Source organism: Schistocerca cancellata, chromosome 10 (genome assembly GCF_023864275.1).
Source record: "Schistocerca cancellata isolate TAMUIC-IGC-003103 chromosome 10, iqSchCanc2.1, whole genome shotgun sequence".
Taxonomy (NCBI): domain Eukaryota; kingdom Metazoa; phylum Arthropoda; class Insecta; order Orthoptera; family Acrididae; genus Schistocerca; species Schistocerca cancellata.
The window spans coordinates 70,228,759-70,243,825 of NC_064635.1; the positions used below are offsets into that span (position 1 = coordinate 70,228,759).

The 15,067-nt window shown below is 39.6% G+C and overlaps 1 protein-coding gene and 1 non-coding gene across 2 annotated transcripts in view; both read right to left on the minus strand.

Moving 5' to 3' along the window:
• The window catches only part of LOC126106121 (uncharacterized), a 116,065-nt gene that overhangs the window by 89,419 nt on the left and 11,579 nt on the right, over positions 1 to 15,067 (minus strand). The window lies entirely within an intron of this gene.
• Trnai-gau (transfer RNA isoleucine (anticodon GAU)) lies at positions 206 to 279 on the minus strand. The gene has a single exon. It is a non-coding gene; the product is annotated as a tRNA-Ile (tRNA).

Below are 15,067 nucleotides of genomic sequence, written 5' to 3' on the forward strand. Positions count from 1 at the left end.
TTTATGGGTCTTTTGTTTTCAGCCACGAGAGGCCTGATGACAGACCTATTATTGCAAAAAAAAACAGACACCATGCGCAATTCACACCTGTGATAAATATCATGTAAATTGAAGGTGGAGGGAGAAGAAAGGAAATGAAAAAGAAGACTACTGATGTCAGCTACATCAGGACTTTCTATGGAATAAGTGGCAATGAGTGAAAATGTGTGCCAGACTGAGATTCGAACCCAGGATCTCCTGCTTATCAGGCAGTTGCATTAACCACTGTGCCACCTGGACAAAGTCTTTATCACAAGTCCATGGACTTTTTTGGCACTTTTTCCATCCACGGCCTCCATGCTTGCTACTTTGAGATTCCCCCAGGAGGTCGGACATAACTGTACATCCACACTGAAGATGGTGGATTCATTGTCCACTGAGGCCAATCTGCATTATATGTATCGCAGCTGCATATGCTGCATTGTGTGTTCTTTCAGAACAGACAATAATTGGTTTGCCTCAATGGGCAATGAATCCACAACTTTCAGTGTGGATGCACAGTTACATCCAACATCCTATGGGAATCTCAAAGTAGTGAGCATGGAGCACATGGACAGGGACTGTGCATAGTGATGCTGGGTAGGAATGTGGGTCGGCTGAGATGCGTGCAAAGACAGTCCATGCAATTACAAAAACAATGACTGCAAGAGCCCACTGCTTATTGACTTTCTGGAACACGGCACCAACTTAACGCACAGCAGTATGTCGACACTTTGTAAAAACTGAAGTGCATTATCAAGTCCATATGCCCAGGAAAGTTGATGGACAGCATCTGTCTGTGTTGCACGATAATACTCACCCACACTTTTCTATGCTGTTTCGACTATGCTACAGAAAGTTTGCTGGGAAGCCTTTACACATCCTCTGCACAGTCCTGATCTCTCCCCATGCAATTTCCATATTTTTTGGAGCCACAAAAGATGTTAGTGCCTGTTGATTTGCTTCAGACAAAGAGGTGCACACTTGAGTACAATCATGGTTCCATAGACAACGGCAAACATTTTTGCATGAAGATACTGGCCATTTTGTCTCGCAGTTGGATAAATGTATTACAGCTATGGTGATTTCTTTTGCAATAATAACCATTTACTTATTTTCTTCCATCAGCCTCATTTTCATTTGACTGTCCCTTACACATACAGTTGCTCCTTTTGTATAAAGGTTTTTTAGATTTTTCATTTAAATGGCACCTACCTTTCTACTGCCTTCCATTTCTTGTCCAGCCAGTCTATGTTTTCCAGTTCGCATTTCCTGCCTACCTCATTTTTTATGCATCTGATTTCCTTTGGTACACTGTAATTGGTGAATATTTATATTTTCTAATTTTATCAATTAAATATAGTATCTCATGTGTTGTGCAAGAATTCCGACTGAGCCTGGTCTTTTTGCCTACTGATCATCAGCTATTTTCTCTATTTAATATCTGACAGCTATCCATTCTTCATCTATTACATTTCATTCCCCTGTTTCAGTCAAACTTTGCCAAATGCTCCTTTTGAAACTTCCAACCACATCTCTTCCTTTCAATTTATACAGGTCCATCACCTTAATTTCATATCTTTTTGCAACTGATTCTGTTTTAATAAGCAATAAATTATGGTCAGAATCCATATCACCTACTGGAAGTGTTGCTATACAAAACTTTGTTTCTCAAACCTTGTCTTACCATTACATAAGGTATCTGAATCCGTCTGGTGTTGGAGGTCTCTTCTACGTATCCGATCTTCTATCATAACTCTTTGAAATGATTAAATTGTGTGCACATAAAATTCTGCTGGAGGGTTTACCCTTTCATTCATTCCCCCATCAACGTTTTCCTATTTTTCCTCTTAACTAATTCCAGCCCCTGTGAATAAATTGCATTGCCATTAATGTACTTAATAATTTCTTTTACATCATGATTTTTTTTCCATCTCTTCATCATCAATGGAACTCATGGGCATATATACTTGTACTTTCAGCATTATGATGATCCGTTCACTAAGCAGCTCATATTATGTTACCCAAATTTCTATTTTTCTGTTCATTATTAGATCTACTCCTGCATTACCTCTATTTGATTTGTTGCTGGTAACCATGAGTTCAACTGGTCAGAAATCCTGTTCTTTCTTCCACCACATTTCACAATTTCCCGCTATATCTAATTTCTTATTTGAAGTTCTCTAACCTACCTACCGTATTTACTCGAATCTAAGCTGCACTCGAATCTAAGCCACACCTGAAAAATGAGACTCGAAATAAAGGAAAAAAAAAATTTCCCGAATCTAAGCCGCACCTGAAATTTGAGACTCGAAATTCAAGGGGACAGAAAAGTTTTAGGTCGCACCTCCAAATCGAAACAAAGTTGGTCCATTGTAATATGAGACACAATTTAGGTCGAATGAATGACGATACCGCTACAGTAGTTTGGTTCGAGTCGTAAGCTTAGCAGTTAAGCTTTACCACGTAGCCATTGCTATGCGTCAGGCGCTCCATCCGTATTTATATGGGTGCCCTTCCTTTTTCACGTGCTTCGTCTGGTTTGAATTGATTGCTTATTTTGCTTTGAGCTGATAAGTGGCGTTTTCTTTGTTATAGGTGTTTGCGTCACTCTTAAGCTGAAAATGCATTACTGCACTGTGTCATGCATTGTTTGTCGCATTCTGATAGTGCGTGTTTACGGCCTGTCGTGGCTCGCAGCATGGCTTGCTTAAAAAAAAAAAAAAAGAGGAATCGTCTCAGTAGCGAAACAATGGCAAGAGACTGCTATTTGTTGTTACTTACACTGCTGCTTTCTTTGATGATGATCAACAAGAATCAAATAATAGACTGCGTATGATAGAACATGTTCTGAACGAGAGTTGGGCGAAAATTTTTCTCCGTTTGAAAATCTTTGCGGCCGCTTCTTTATTACATCAAATTCTGCATAGAAATTAGAGTCATCTTTGATTTAAAAATCTAGTCACTTGCCGTGCTTCATTTCTGACTGTATCACTATTAGGCATAAGAATAATACGAATATAAACATGACACGATACGTATATTCTTCCGCGTTTGCTGTTGTCTCACTCTAGTTTCGTAGTTTATTAGGCAGGCAGGATTTAAATGAGAGAACAGCAAACACGAAAGAATACATGGCAAAATGTTTATATTCGTATTATTCTTATGGTGAAGAGAATACTGTATGTGTTTCAAATTTCATCAGGTTCCTATTAGCAACCATCTCTTCTCACAGATAGGAAAAAATTCAGAACGTAGAGTTGGCCATATTGACAAAACAGTCTTGCCAGTCAGATTTTCGTAGTACACTGAAAATGTGCTACATTCGAAGATGAACAATATGGAATTTGTATTTACTTCGTTGGATAATGTATGAAAATGCAGTGGTCGAAACTCGCGGCGGAGAAAAAAACCTCGTCTTCCACTTTTTTTCAAAAATTTATTTACTGACGCAGAGGTTTTGGCGCCAGTATTTATCTTTGTGCCTACAAACTTCATGCCTGCGTAGCGCGCTACATATATTCGACGGCAGAAATTAGTTGTGGCGGCACGTACCAACATTTTTCATAACTTCCACTTGCTTTGCACTCGATTCTAAGCCGCAGGCGGTTTTTTTGGATTACGAAAACCGGAAAAAAAGTGCGGCTTAGATTCGAGTAAATACGGTACACAATTAAGAGACCTGGCTTTCCAGGCATCAACCTATAGAATGCCAGTATTCTTGAGACTGTCCTTATGAATAACCTCTGCTCAGAGATCTAAATAGGGGACTATTTTACTTTATCTCAGAACATGTCATCACCACCACCACCACCACCACCACCACCACTACCACCACTCTGAGCAACAGAGCTGCCCGCCAGTGGGAGACATAATGGCTGTAGCTTCTATTTGCTTTTATGCATTTGCAGTACTCTTATATCGAGGCCATGTTGGCTAACGTAATGAAGCCAGAAGATTCAACGTCCAATCTGTTACACCTGCAACTATTGAAAAGATTGCTGTCTCTCTTCAGGTGCCATATGTGAGTGAAGGAGTTCTGTTTTCTACTGTCACACTGGACTTGCATTCAGGAGGACGACGGTTCAATCCCGTCTCCGGCCATCCTGATTTAGGTTTTCCGTGATTTCCCTAAATCGCTTCAGGCAAATGCTAGGATGGTTCCTTTGAAAGGGCATGGCCGATTCCCTTCCCCATCCTTCCCTCACCCGAGCTTGCGCTCCGTCTCTAATGACCCCATTGTCGATGGGACGTTAAACACTAATCTCCTCCTCCTCTACTGTCACACTTACTATACAGTACATAGTACAGGCAGTTGGCACACAAAACTATGCTCAACTGCATCTCGGGCCTCCTCAGTGATTAATGCTGTTAACAAATTTGCTGGACCGAAATTGGATGGCTGGCACAAGAAGACCATAGCATCGTTCAACCGGCTCAGATATACAGATGGATGACGACAACTGAAATCCGCCCAAATATTACAGACAGTGTGTCATCACTAACTGTCTATAATAGATTAGCGGGTCGAGATCTGGAGTTGTCACATGCCTTCTGCCACTGGTGTAGTACCACAAACAGGAACTCGAATATGTAGAGCCAGGGTCAACAGGGGCATCGAGTGGCCCTCTATGGTGTTCAGTCACTTCTGTTTGTGGTGGTCAAATCACATACCGACATGTCGGTAGATGACCCGGTGAATCATCACAGGAAGCAGCAATTCTCAACATCTGTACTTCTCAAACTTCTGGAATAGATACGGAGGGCTGTTGGATATGATGACGAACGATTCGGTAAACGTCGGAAAGAGACGGAACACTTGTCAATAAGCAACAAGAATGGTTAACTCCTGTTCTCATACCCTTCACAGCTAAGATACCAAAAGGCGTATTCCTACAGGATAATGCAAGACCCCACACTACGGTTCACACAACAAATGCCTCAATGAATGTATGGATCATCAACTGATGTGCCTGGTCCTCTGATTTGTCATGCACAGAGCATGTGGTGGAAACATATATTTCAAAACGGGCCTCCAGCCAGCTACCTTCATCAACTCACATTGCTCGCATTTCAGGTACGGCAAGGAATTCATCAAGATGATGTTCAGAGAGTCTTTGCTTCCTTGCCACAATGAATACGGGAGTATATTCCTGTCTATGGGAGGGTCACGCACTTACTGGTGGTGGACATCGGTTAGAAATCAGTTTATCATTTAACACACATTATGTGATGAACATCTAAAAGTTTGATAAATGTTGAACCGGTGATACCTCATGTAACATTTACCATTTCTGCCAGTATATTAGCAGCGTGACAGAGTACATACTACTGTCACAACTGACGTGTAGTGTAACAAGAGGCCTGTTTTAGCTCAGAAGCTGATAGTTCCATTTTCCACTACTGCATTTTACTCGCACCCTGCCAGAGCCCTGCATTATTTTAGAAATAACTACTGTCTGGAGAGCAGTTACACGTGCGTACTTATGGTCATGATTTTGGCCAGTCTTGAGTAATAGCTGTAATGAGACACATTTGCTAAAGAACCAATTCCATTTTACTCATACAGTCTGTTCTTTTTGCAGAAGTTTTTCCCACTTTCTTTCTCACTATCAAGTGCATCAATGTACTTGATAAAATCATTAACAACATTTCCACATTAAAAGTGTGAAAATGCTCTGTATATTAAAAACAGAAAATACTGTACACAGCAAAAGCAGGAAGTAAAGGAAGGGCCAATGACAAAATGAGGATAATTGAAACAAGTCACCAGTACCCAACACATCATTCAATATGAATTAATTCATATAGTGTTTTGTAGTTGAGATAATTCAATTAATAAATACAGAAATTATATAAGAAATGTAAAAAATGGAAATGATTGTATGGCATTGTTAACTGGGAGGCCCCATTACGCGAGTTTGGCCACCGTATTGCAAGTCCTTTTTAAGTGGCGCCACATAGGCGACTTGCGAGTCAATGATGATAAAATTGCTGTATATATCTGGAACAGAAATGCGTAGATGTGACAAAACATATGATGAAAAATGTGTGTTACATCATTTATTATGTTTATATGTATTTTCCCCTCCAAATAATTTCTTTTTATCTGAAAATTCAGATTTTTCACATTTCAGCAACGGGTACGTTAAGGTGACTGTCACGTTAACAGGGTGTATATGCGGACATGGAAAAAAAAATTCCCAGATTTTTCCCAGGTTTCCCAGTTAAAAACACACTTTTCTCCTGGGTGAAGACAATCTTTTTCTGTGTTAAAGGACAGTATATTTTCCTTTGGAACTGTATAACTTACCAACCCATTGAATGGTTATGGTTTTATACACGGGCATACAATTTCCCGGAACTTTAGAAAATGAAACTCAGGGGAAAAAAAACACATTTTGGAAAGAACTTTGATGTGCAGCAACATGTACACTGCATATTTTGGTATTACGAAAGTATAAATTTGAATTCCACCAAATAAAGCGTTACTTTCCGGAGCATTGAAATCGAGACTGTGATGTGCCTTTGTAGGCCAGGCATAGGTTATGTCACGTGATATCACCAGCCATTGACAGTGGATATTCAGGTCATAGGACACGTGATGTAGTCAGCCAATAGCAACATCACTGTTAAGTAGTGGGAACACACAAACACGAACTGTTAATGGTTTAAATTAACATACATAGTATTGCCACAAGAAAAGCAAAGCTTTCACATATAATATTGGTCTCTAAGGTTAATAAGCTGCAAGAGAAGCTAAGCTTTCACATATAATGTAGATCTTTCTGTGCTTATATCACATAAATGAGACAGTAAAATACTGAGTAACAACATAAATGTCTGATCTTATGGGCTCGAAATTCTTCTAAATGGCTCGTCAACAAAGAGTTGATTTTTAAATGTGAGTCAAACGCTCTGTGATTTAAGAAATTCATTGTACATTCTCACACATAGTTCAACTTCCGTAAAAGGAAATTTACATTGTAAGTAACACTTTTCAAACCACCATTCCCAGTATTTTCCTGCAACCTGTTAGAAATAGGTTCATTTCAGCAGTTGCCAGAGAGCGCCATATAACGGGCAGCACCGCACTTGCATAGCTATGATAACACAGGAAGCCCGTATTTTCATATGTGTAAAACATTAAAAGATCTTACATTGTATCATAAAAGAAACAAGACATCAGACAATACTCCAAGAGCACCAGAATTTCATGAACCATACTAAAACGTGCACATTTAAAGTGCACATTCATATGTCCAGATTCCCAGTGAAGTAGGCCTCGACCGGATATTAAGCTTTTCAGTGTGTTTTTCGGGATGTAAATTTTCTTGGAGTACCAGTACTGTATCTTATGTTTGGTTATTTATTATGGCATAATGCCATACATGCTAGACGATGAAAACATGCACTTGAAATGCAGTGAACAGTTGAAACTAGCCAATAGTGCGGAATTAAACATTTCTTTTCAAATACATTGACTGCCTCAGCGGAAAAGATTAACAACAGCCAAATTTCATTAGCAAACCGACAAAAATAACTTCTTTGTTCTGCAAGGTGATTAATGCTAGACTGTCAAATAGATGGACATTTGTACTACTTTTGCCTAAAATTGAGAGTAGAGTCCTCACTAAGCTAAATTTTTTCCTTTCCTGGCACAAAAAACCCAAAGTTAAAAGGTGGTGCACTAAAAGAGAAACCACACATGCCCAGCATTCTGTGGGTCTTCTGATCAGAGCAGATAAATGTGAGCCAATGGGCAATATTCTACACAAATACAAATGAGAATTACTCTGTCTCTCATACCACACTAGAAGGAAGTGTACAATCCTCCGGTCAGTTCGTCAGCTTCACTGACGTACCTCGTCATCAGTTTCTTCTTGCTTCTGGGACACAAAATAGTCTTCGAGATGATACGACACCGATCGTCAGTCGTTTCCAGACGATCTGCCTTCACTGCTCAACCTACTGCTCAGCTTCCCTCCCATCCGAGGCCAGATTGCCACAACACATTTCCACCTCTATATGAGAACCACGGTGTCATTTACTGACGACTGATTTACAGGCCGATTTCTGTGTGGAGTTCTGTGTAAAGCGACGAGGGCTAGGAGCAGTTACAGAACTTATCGCACTGAGACCTCTTCTGCTCTGGTACTTTCTTGACTGCCCCCATCTATACACAACACAAAACACTGAGATGTGGCTTGGGAGGCAGATTGTAATGTCACAACAAGGGAAAGTAATGTAGCTCTGGTTGTGTTCACCCCACTTTGGCCCTCCGATGTATTCTACACTGTGTTTGTCATACTCAAATAAAACTCTCTTTTTTGAGTAGTAAGTGAAGCACTACTCTGCCACAATCATATTTGATCTGCACTCAATTATCATGAAGGTTATTTGCTCCAATCCTGTTAAAGGACTTTTCAGTATCTTCTTCTACACCGAGATCCTCTAGGCATTCCTTTTTTTAGGATGGAAAATGACTGTGCTGCACTGAAGTTGTTTGCAAAGTTTCTGCAGTGATAGTGCACGTGTGAGAGGAGCTGGCACGGACCTAACTAAGCACATGTTGCACCACAAGAAGCTGATGCCACACAGCAAACAGTTGCTCACTGGCCTCTGCACAGAGGTCCCCGCAGTTGCTCTAGTACCCTCACAGTGGATCACATTGAATGACTTTAACTGGGAAGATCTAGATGCTTGGCACTTTTAATCAGAGGTTCTATAAAATATGACAAGGCCGGTTCCATTTGCACCCTAGTTTTCAGTTTTAGGATATTTTAATACATCAAATGCCTTTGAAACTCTTACACTTCAAATCGATTAGGTGTGGCGGCTGTGATAACCCCTCGTCAAATACAGGATCTGAGAATCTCACAGAGGTTTCAAAGTTAAGAACATATCCTCCATCCACAGTACCAGTAAATTAAAGGCACAGCAATAATGTGAATGCTGTTGTTATGCCACTAATATAATTATTACTCTCATTTTGTGGGCATTTCCTTCACATTCTGCTTTTGCCACATACCAACAGTTCGGATCTCGATATGTGGAGCATTTTTGCACTATCTACGGTAGCATATACCAATGAAAATTGAAAGTGTTCTGCCACAAACACCTCAGCCGAACACTACTGAGCTCATACCCCAGCAGTCCTGCATGTGTTATATGTCAATTGAAATCTCATTCTTATGAATGTGTCTTTTCAGCACAGGAATAAAGCCAACCTTGAAGGTGAAGAACAGTGTGAGTACACAGTGGGTACTGGATGTGTCTAATGTTACTGGAACTTTCCAGGCGGGACCGATGACCGTCGCAGTCTGGTCCCTTTAATCCCACAAACCAACCAACCAACTTTCCAGGCAGAGATCTAAAGACAGCTCTAGAGGTGTCCCTTGCCGGGAAGTCAAATAACTAGTATAAGGGGCACGTGCAGCTCGCACAGAATGTCGGCTGTAGCGTACCGACTGCGTGATGAGTGCTGATTGGGCAGACTCGAGACAGCAGGGTAGCAAGAATGGCTGGCACAAGAAGACCATAGCGTCGTTCAACCGGCTCAGATATACAGATGGATGACGACAACTGAAATCCGCCCAAATATTACAGACAGTGTGTCATCACTAACTGTCTATAATAGATTAGCGGGTCGAGATCTGGAGTTGTCACATGCCTTCTGCCACTGGTGTAGTACCACAAACAGGAACTCGCATATGTAGAGCCAGGGTCAACAGGGGCATCGAGTGGCCCTCTATGGTGTTCAGTCACTTCTGTTTGTGGTGGTCAAATCACATACCGACATGTCGGTAGATGACCCGGTGAATCATCACAGGAAGCAGCAATTCTCAACATCTGTACTTCTCAAACTTCTGGAATAGATACGGAGGGCTGTTGGATATGACGACGAACGATTCGGTAAACGTCGGAAAGAGACGGAACACTTGTCAATAAGCAACAAGAATGGTTAACTCCTGTTCTCATACCCTTCACAGCTAAGATACCAAAAGGCGTATTCCTACAGGATAATGCAAGACCCCACACTACGGTTCACACAACAAATGCCTCAATGAATGTATGGATCATCAACTGATGTGCCTGGTCCTCTGATTTGTCATGCACAGAGCATGTGGTGGAAACATATATTTCAAAACGGGCCTCCAGCCAGCTACCTTCATCAACTCACATTGCTCGCATTTCAGGTACAGCAAGGAATTCATCAAGATGATGTTCAGAGAGTCTTTGCTTCCTTGCCACAATGAATACGGGAGTATATTCCTGTCTATGGGAGGGTCACGCACTTACTGGTGGTGGACATCGGTTAGAAATCAGTTTATCATTTAACACACATTATGTGATGAACATCTAAAAGTTTGATAAATGTTGAACCGGTGATACCTCATGTAACATTTACCATTTCTGCCAGTATATTAGCAGCGTGACAGAGTACATACTACTGTCACAACTGACGTGTAGTGTAACAAGAGGCCTGTTTTAGCTCAGAAGCTGATAGTTCCATTTTCCACTACTGCATTTTACTCGCACCCTGCCAGAGCCCTGCATTATTTTAGAAATAACTACTGTCTGGAGAGCAGTTACACGTGCGTACTTATGGTCATGATTTTGGCCAGTCTTGAGTAATAGCTGTAATGAGACACATTTGCTAAAGAACCAATTCCATTTTACTCATACAGTCTGTTCTTTTTGCAGAAGTTTTTCCCACTTTCTTTCTCACTATCAAGTGCATCAATGTACTTGATAAAATCATTAACAACATTTCCACATTAAAAGTGTGAAAATGCTCTGTATATTAAAAACAGAAAATAATGTACACAGCAAAAGCAGGAAGTAAAGGAAGGGCCAATGACAAAATGAGGATAATTGAAACAAGTCACCAGTACCCAACACATCATTCAATATGAATTAATTCATATAGTGTTTTGTAGTTGAGATAATTCAATTAATAAATACAGAAATTATATAAGAAATGTAAAAAATGGAAATGATTGTATGGCATTGTTAACTGGGAGGCCCCATTACGCGAGTTTGGCCACCGTATTGCAAGTCCTTTTTAAGTGGCGCCACATAGGCGACTTGCGAGTCAATGATGATAAAATTGCTGTATATATCTGGAACAGAAATGCGTAGATGTGACAAAACATATGATGAAAAATGTGTGTTACATCATTTATTATGTTTATATGTATTTTCCCCTCCAAATAATTTCTTTTTATCTGAAAATTCAGATTTTTCACATTTCAGCAACGGGTACGTTAAGGTGACTGTCACGTTAACAGGGTGTATATGCGGACATGGAAAAAAAAATTCCCAGATTTTTCCCAGGTTTCCCAGTTAAAAACACACTTTTCTCCTGGGTGAAGACAATCTTTTTCTGTGTTAAAGGACAGTATATTTTCCTTTGGAACTGTATAACTTACCAACCCATTGAATGGTTATGGTTTTATACACGGGCATACAATTTCCCGGAACTTTAGAAAATGAAACTCAGGGGAAAAAAAACACATTTTGGAAAGAACTTTGATGTGCAGCAACATGTACACTGCATATTTTGGTATTACGAAAGTATAAATTTGAATTCCACCAAATAAAGCGTTACTTTCCGGAGCATTGAAATCGAGACTGTGATGTGCCTTTGTAGGCCAGGCATAGGTTATGTCACGTGATATCACCAGCCATTGACAGTGGATATTCAGATCATAGGACACGTGATGTAGTCAGCCAATAGCAACATCACTGTTAAGTAGTGGGAACACACAAACACGAACTGTTAATGGTTTAAATTAACATACATAGTATTGCCACAAGAAAAGCAAAGCTTTCACATATAATATTGGTCTCTAAGGTTAATAAGCTGCAAGAGAAGCTAAGCTTTCACATATAATGTAGATCTTTCTGTGCTTATATCACATAAATGAGACAGTAAAATACTGAGTAACAACATAAATGTCTGATCTTATGGGCTCGAAATTCTTCTAAATGGCTCGTCAACAAAGAGTTGATTTTTAAATGTGAGTCAAACGCTCTGTGATTTAAGAAATTCATTGTACATTCTCACACATAGTTCAACTTCCGTAAAAGGAAATTTACATTGTAAGTAACACTTTTCAAACCACCATTCCCAGTATTTTCCTGCAACCTGTTAGAAATAGGTTCATTTCAGCAGTTGCCAGAGAGCGCCATATAACGGGCAGCACCGCACTTGCATAGCTATGATAACACAGGAAGCCCCGTATTTTCATATGTGTAAAACATTAAAAGATCTTACATTGTATCATAAAAGAAACAAGACATCAGACAATACTCCAAGAGCACCAGAATTTCATGAACCATACTAAAACGTGCACATTTAAAGTGCACATTCATATGTCCAGATTCCCAGTGAAGTAGGCCTCGACCGGATATTAAGCTTTTCAGTGTGTTTTTCGGGATGTAAATTTTCTTGGAGTACCAGTACTGTATCTTATGTTTGGTTATTTATTATGGCATAATGCCATACATGCTAGACGATGAAAACATGCACTTGAAATGCAGTGAACAGTTGAAACTAGCCAATAGTGCGGAATTAAACATTTCTTTTCAAATACATTGACTGCCTCAGCGGAAAAGATTAACAACAGCCAAATTTCATTAGCAAACCAACAAAAATAACTTCTTTGTTCTGCAAGGTGATTAATGCTAGACTGTCAAATAGATGGAAATAAAATAAAATCTGAAACTAATAACATATTTTAGCCTTCAGAAATTATGTGAATATACTTAAATTTACTTGGTAGCTCCCAGCCACAGAAATCCGTTTTGTTTTCATTTTACATGAGAGCAGTAAATGAAGAGGAAACAGCAAAATCACTGAATGTAAACACGGGTCACGTGGAGACTACCCACTTCCCCACTATAATTCAGAGTACTGTGTGCCTCAGCCCCAGCTATACAATATTTCCAAACCCCCCTCCCTCTAGAGTTTGGACAGGATGACAAATTTTTTTAAAAAAATCAAATTTCCAAAAGTATGTTTATGTTGTACTGCACATCTTCCTGAAGATGTCTGATACATAAAACACGTGTTCGAGAAAATTTAAGACATGTTATTTGGTCTTAAGTGTGTCAAAGTCACAAAGCCACACCTCTTCACACAGCATTCTTCTATCGCACATCATTGTGCTTCGATCTGTGGAATTGAAATGTATATATTTTGTAATGGATGCCATGAAACTATAATCAGGGCAGCAGAAATTAAAATGTCCTGTGGTGCCTCTCCTGCTCCCAGTCGGCCGGTTTGATATCCTGGCGCAAACAACCCCCCCCCCCCCTCCCCCTTTTTTTTTTTTTTTTTTTTTTTTTAAAATCACAATTAATACTGGATGGGATTATCTGTGATCTGGAGAACAAGAACTCTTCAGAAAATCTGCACTCTTTATTGCCTATTAGCTAATAACTTTCTCTTTTGTGGGACATAAAATTAAATATAGATATAATAATAATAATAATCTTATTTATTCAACATCGAATAATAAAATACAATCCCTAGAAATAATATATGGATACATAAAGCCAGAAAAGACAAGAAAAAAAAGCAAGACAGTGCACATTTCTTCAATCCTTAGCTACTAGCATTTTTTCTCCCTCTAATCTTGCTACAGCTTTACATGGCGTGCTTTCCCTTCTGCGAAAAAATCTATTACCTCATCGAAGTTTGTCAAACGTTTTGCTACATGAAAAATAGAAATGATGTTGTCTAATACTAAAAACGCTGTCAACACAAATAGTACCCAAGACTGGTATGGTTTCTCGATCTGACTGTGTGTATTTTGTCACTGTATGCTACATAAAACAAAATAGGCCTTTCTAATATTGCAGCAATTTTAACACACACCAAATAAACGAGTCTATTTTGGCATAAATGGTCATTTTTATAACACGACAGAATATAATTCATGAAGTACCAATATCAAATACCTATTGGGCTTACTACAAGCAAAACACTTTATGTTAGGAAATAGTTTCACATTTCATTCATACGCTTCAGTTTCTCAAGTACGAGATCGAAAGAATTTGGAATCGTCATATTCTTCCATAATTTGTGTTATATCCCAGTTTTTTCTCCTTCCTCGTTCTAACAAACAATCTTATCATTACTAATTCTGTAATTATTCCTGCCATTGCCAAAACTCACTCGCCGGTTAACTTCACAAACCCTGCCAGAATCACCAGTTTAGTTCTCCCCAGATTATTCTCTGGTTAGCCATTGTAACACATTCGTACAATGCATTTTCTGCACTACTTCCAGAATAGAACTTAAGCAGCTGCTAGCTGGAAATTGTACAATTGGCCCTTACTAGTGTAGCGACGTGGCCAAAAGTTTTCTGTCAAAATTTCATTTTCTTGGATACACTGGGAAGATAATAGGTAATTTTTGTTACCTGTTATTCCTGTTAGTTGTTTATTACCACTCTGATAGTCTGAATCTATAGATTTTGCTACTAATTATAACAAGGCTGATCATTCGCAAACCCAATCAACCACATGATCTGACAGTGATTGGCATTCATCCACTCAGCTTTACTCCACTCAGCTCGTATAGCCCTTCTGTCTGCAGGTAAGTTTATTTCTGGATGCAACGAGGATTCCTCTGACACAGACATAATGTACACTATGCACGGATTCACAAATCAACTTAGGATTCATTCAGAAATCAACTTAGGATTCATTCAGAAATCAACTTAGAATGAGTTCAAAAACTGACGATGCGCTACAAAACCATGTGAATAATCGACTGACCAACGTGCGCTGGGAGCTAGGTGCTTTGTGAAACAAGGTTTTTTCCTCAAGAATATGAATTACCCAGCCCCTCCGAAATTGCCATTGGGTCAGATACCTCGTCCCCCCTCCCCCTCCCACCCATTCTGGGCCTTCTGCACATGCGTGAATCTGGCAGCTTGGGCGTGCCAGTCAACTTTTTCTTGATAGCATCTAGCTGCTTGCTGCGACTGCTTACACAGCCAACAGCCAGATTTCTGTAGCCAGAGAGAAGGTA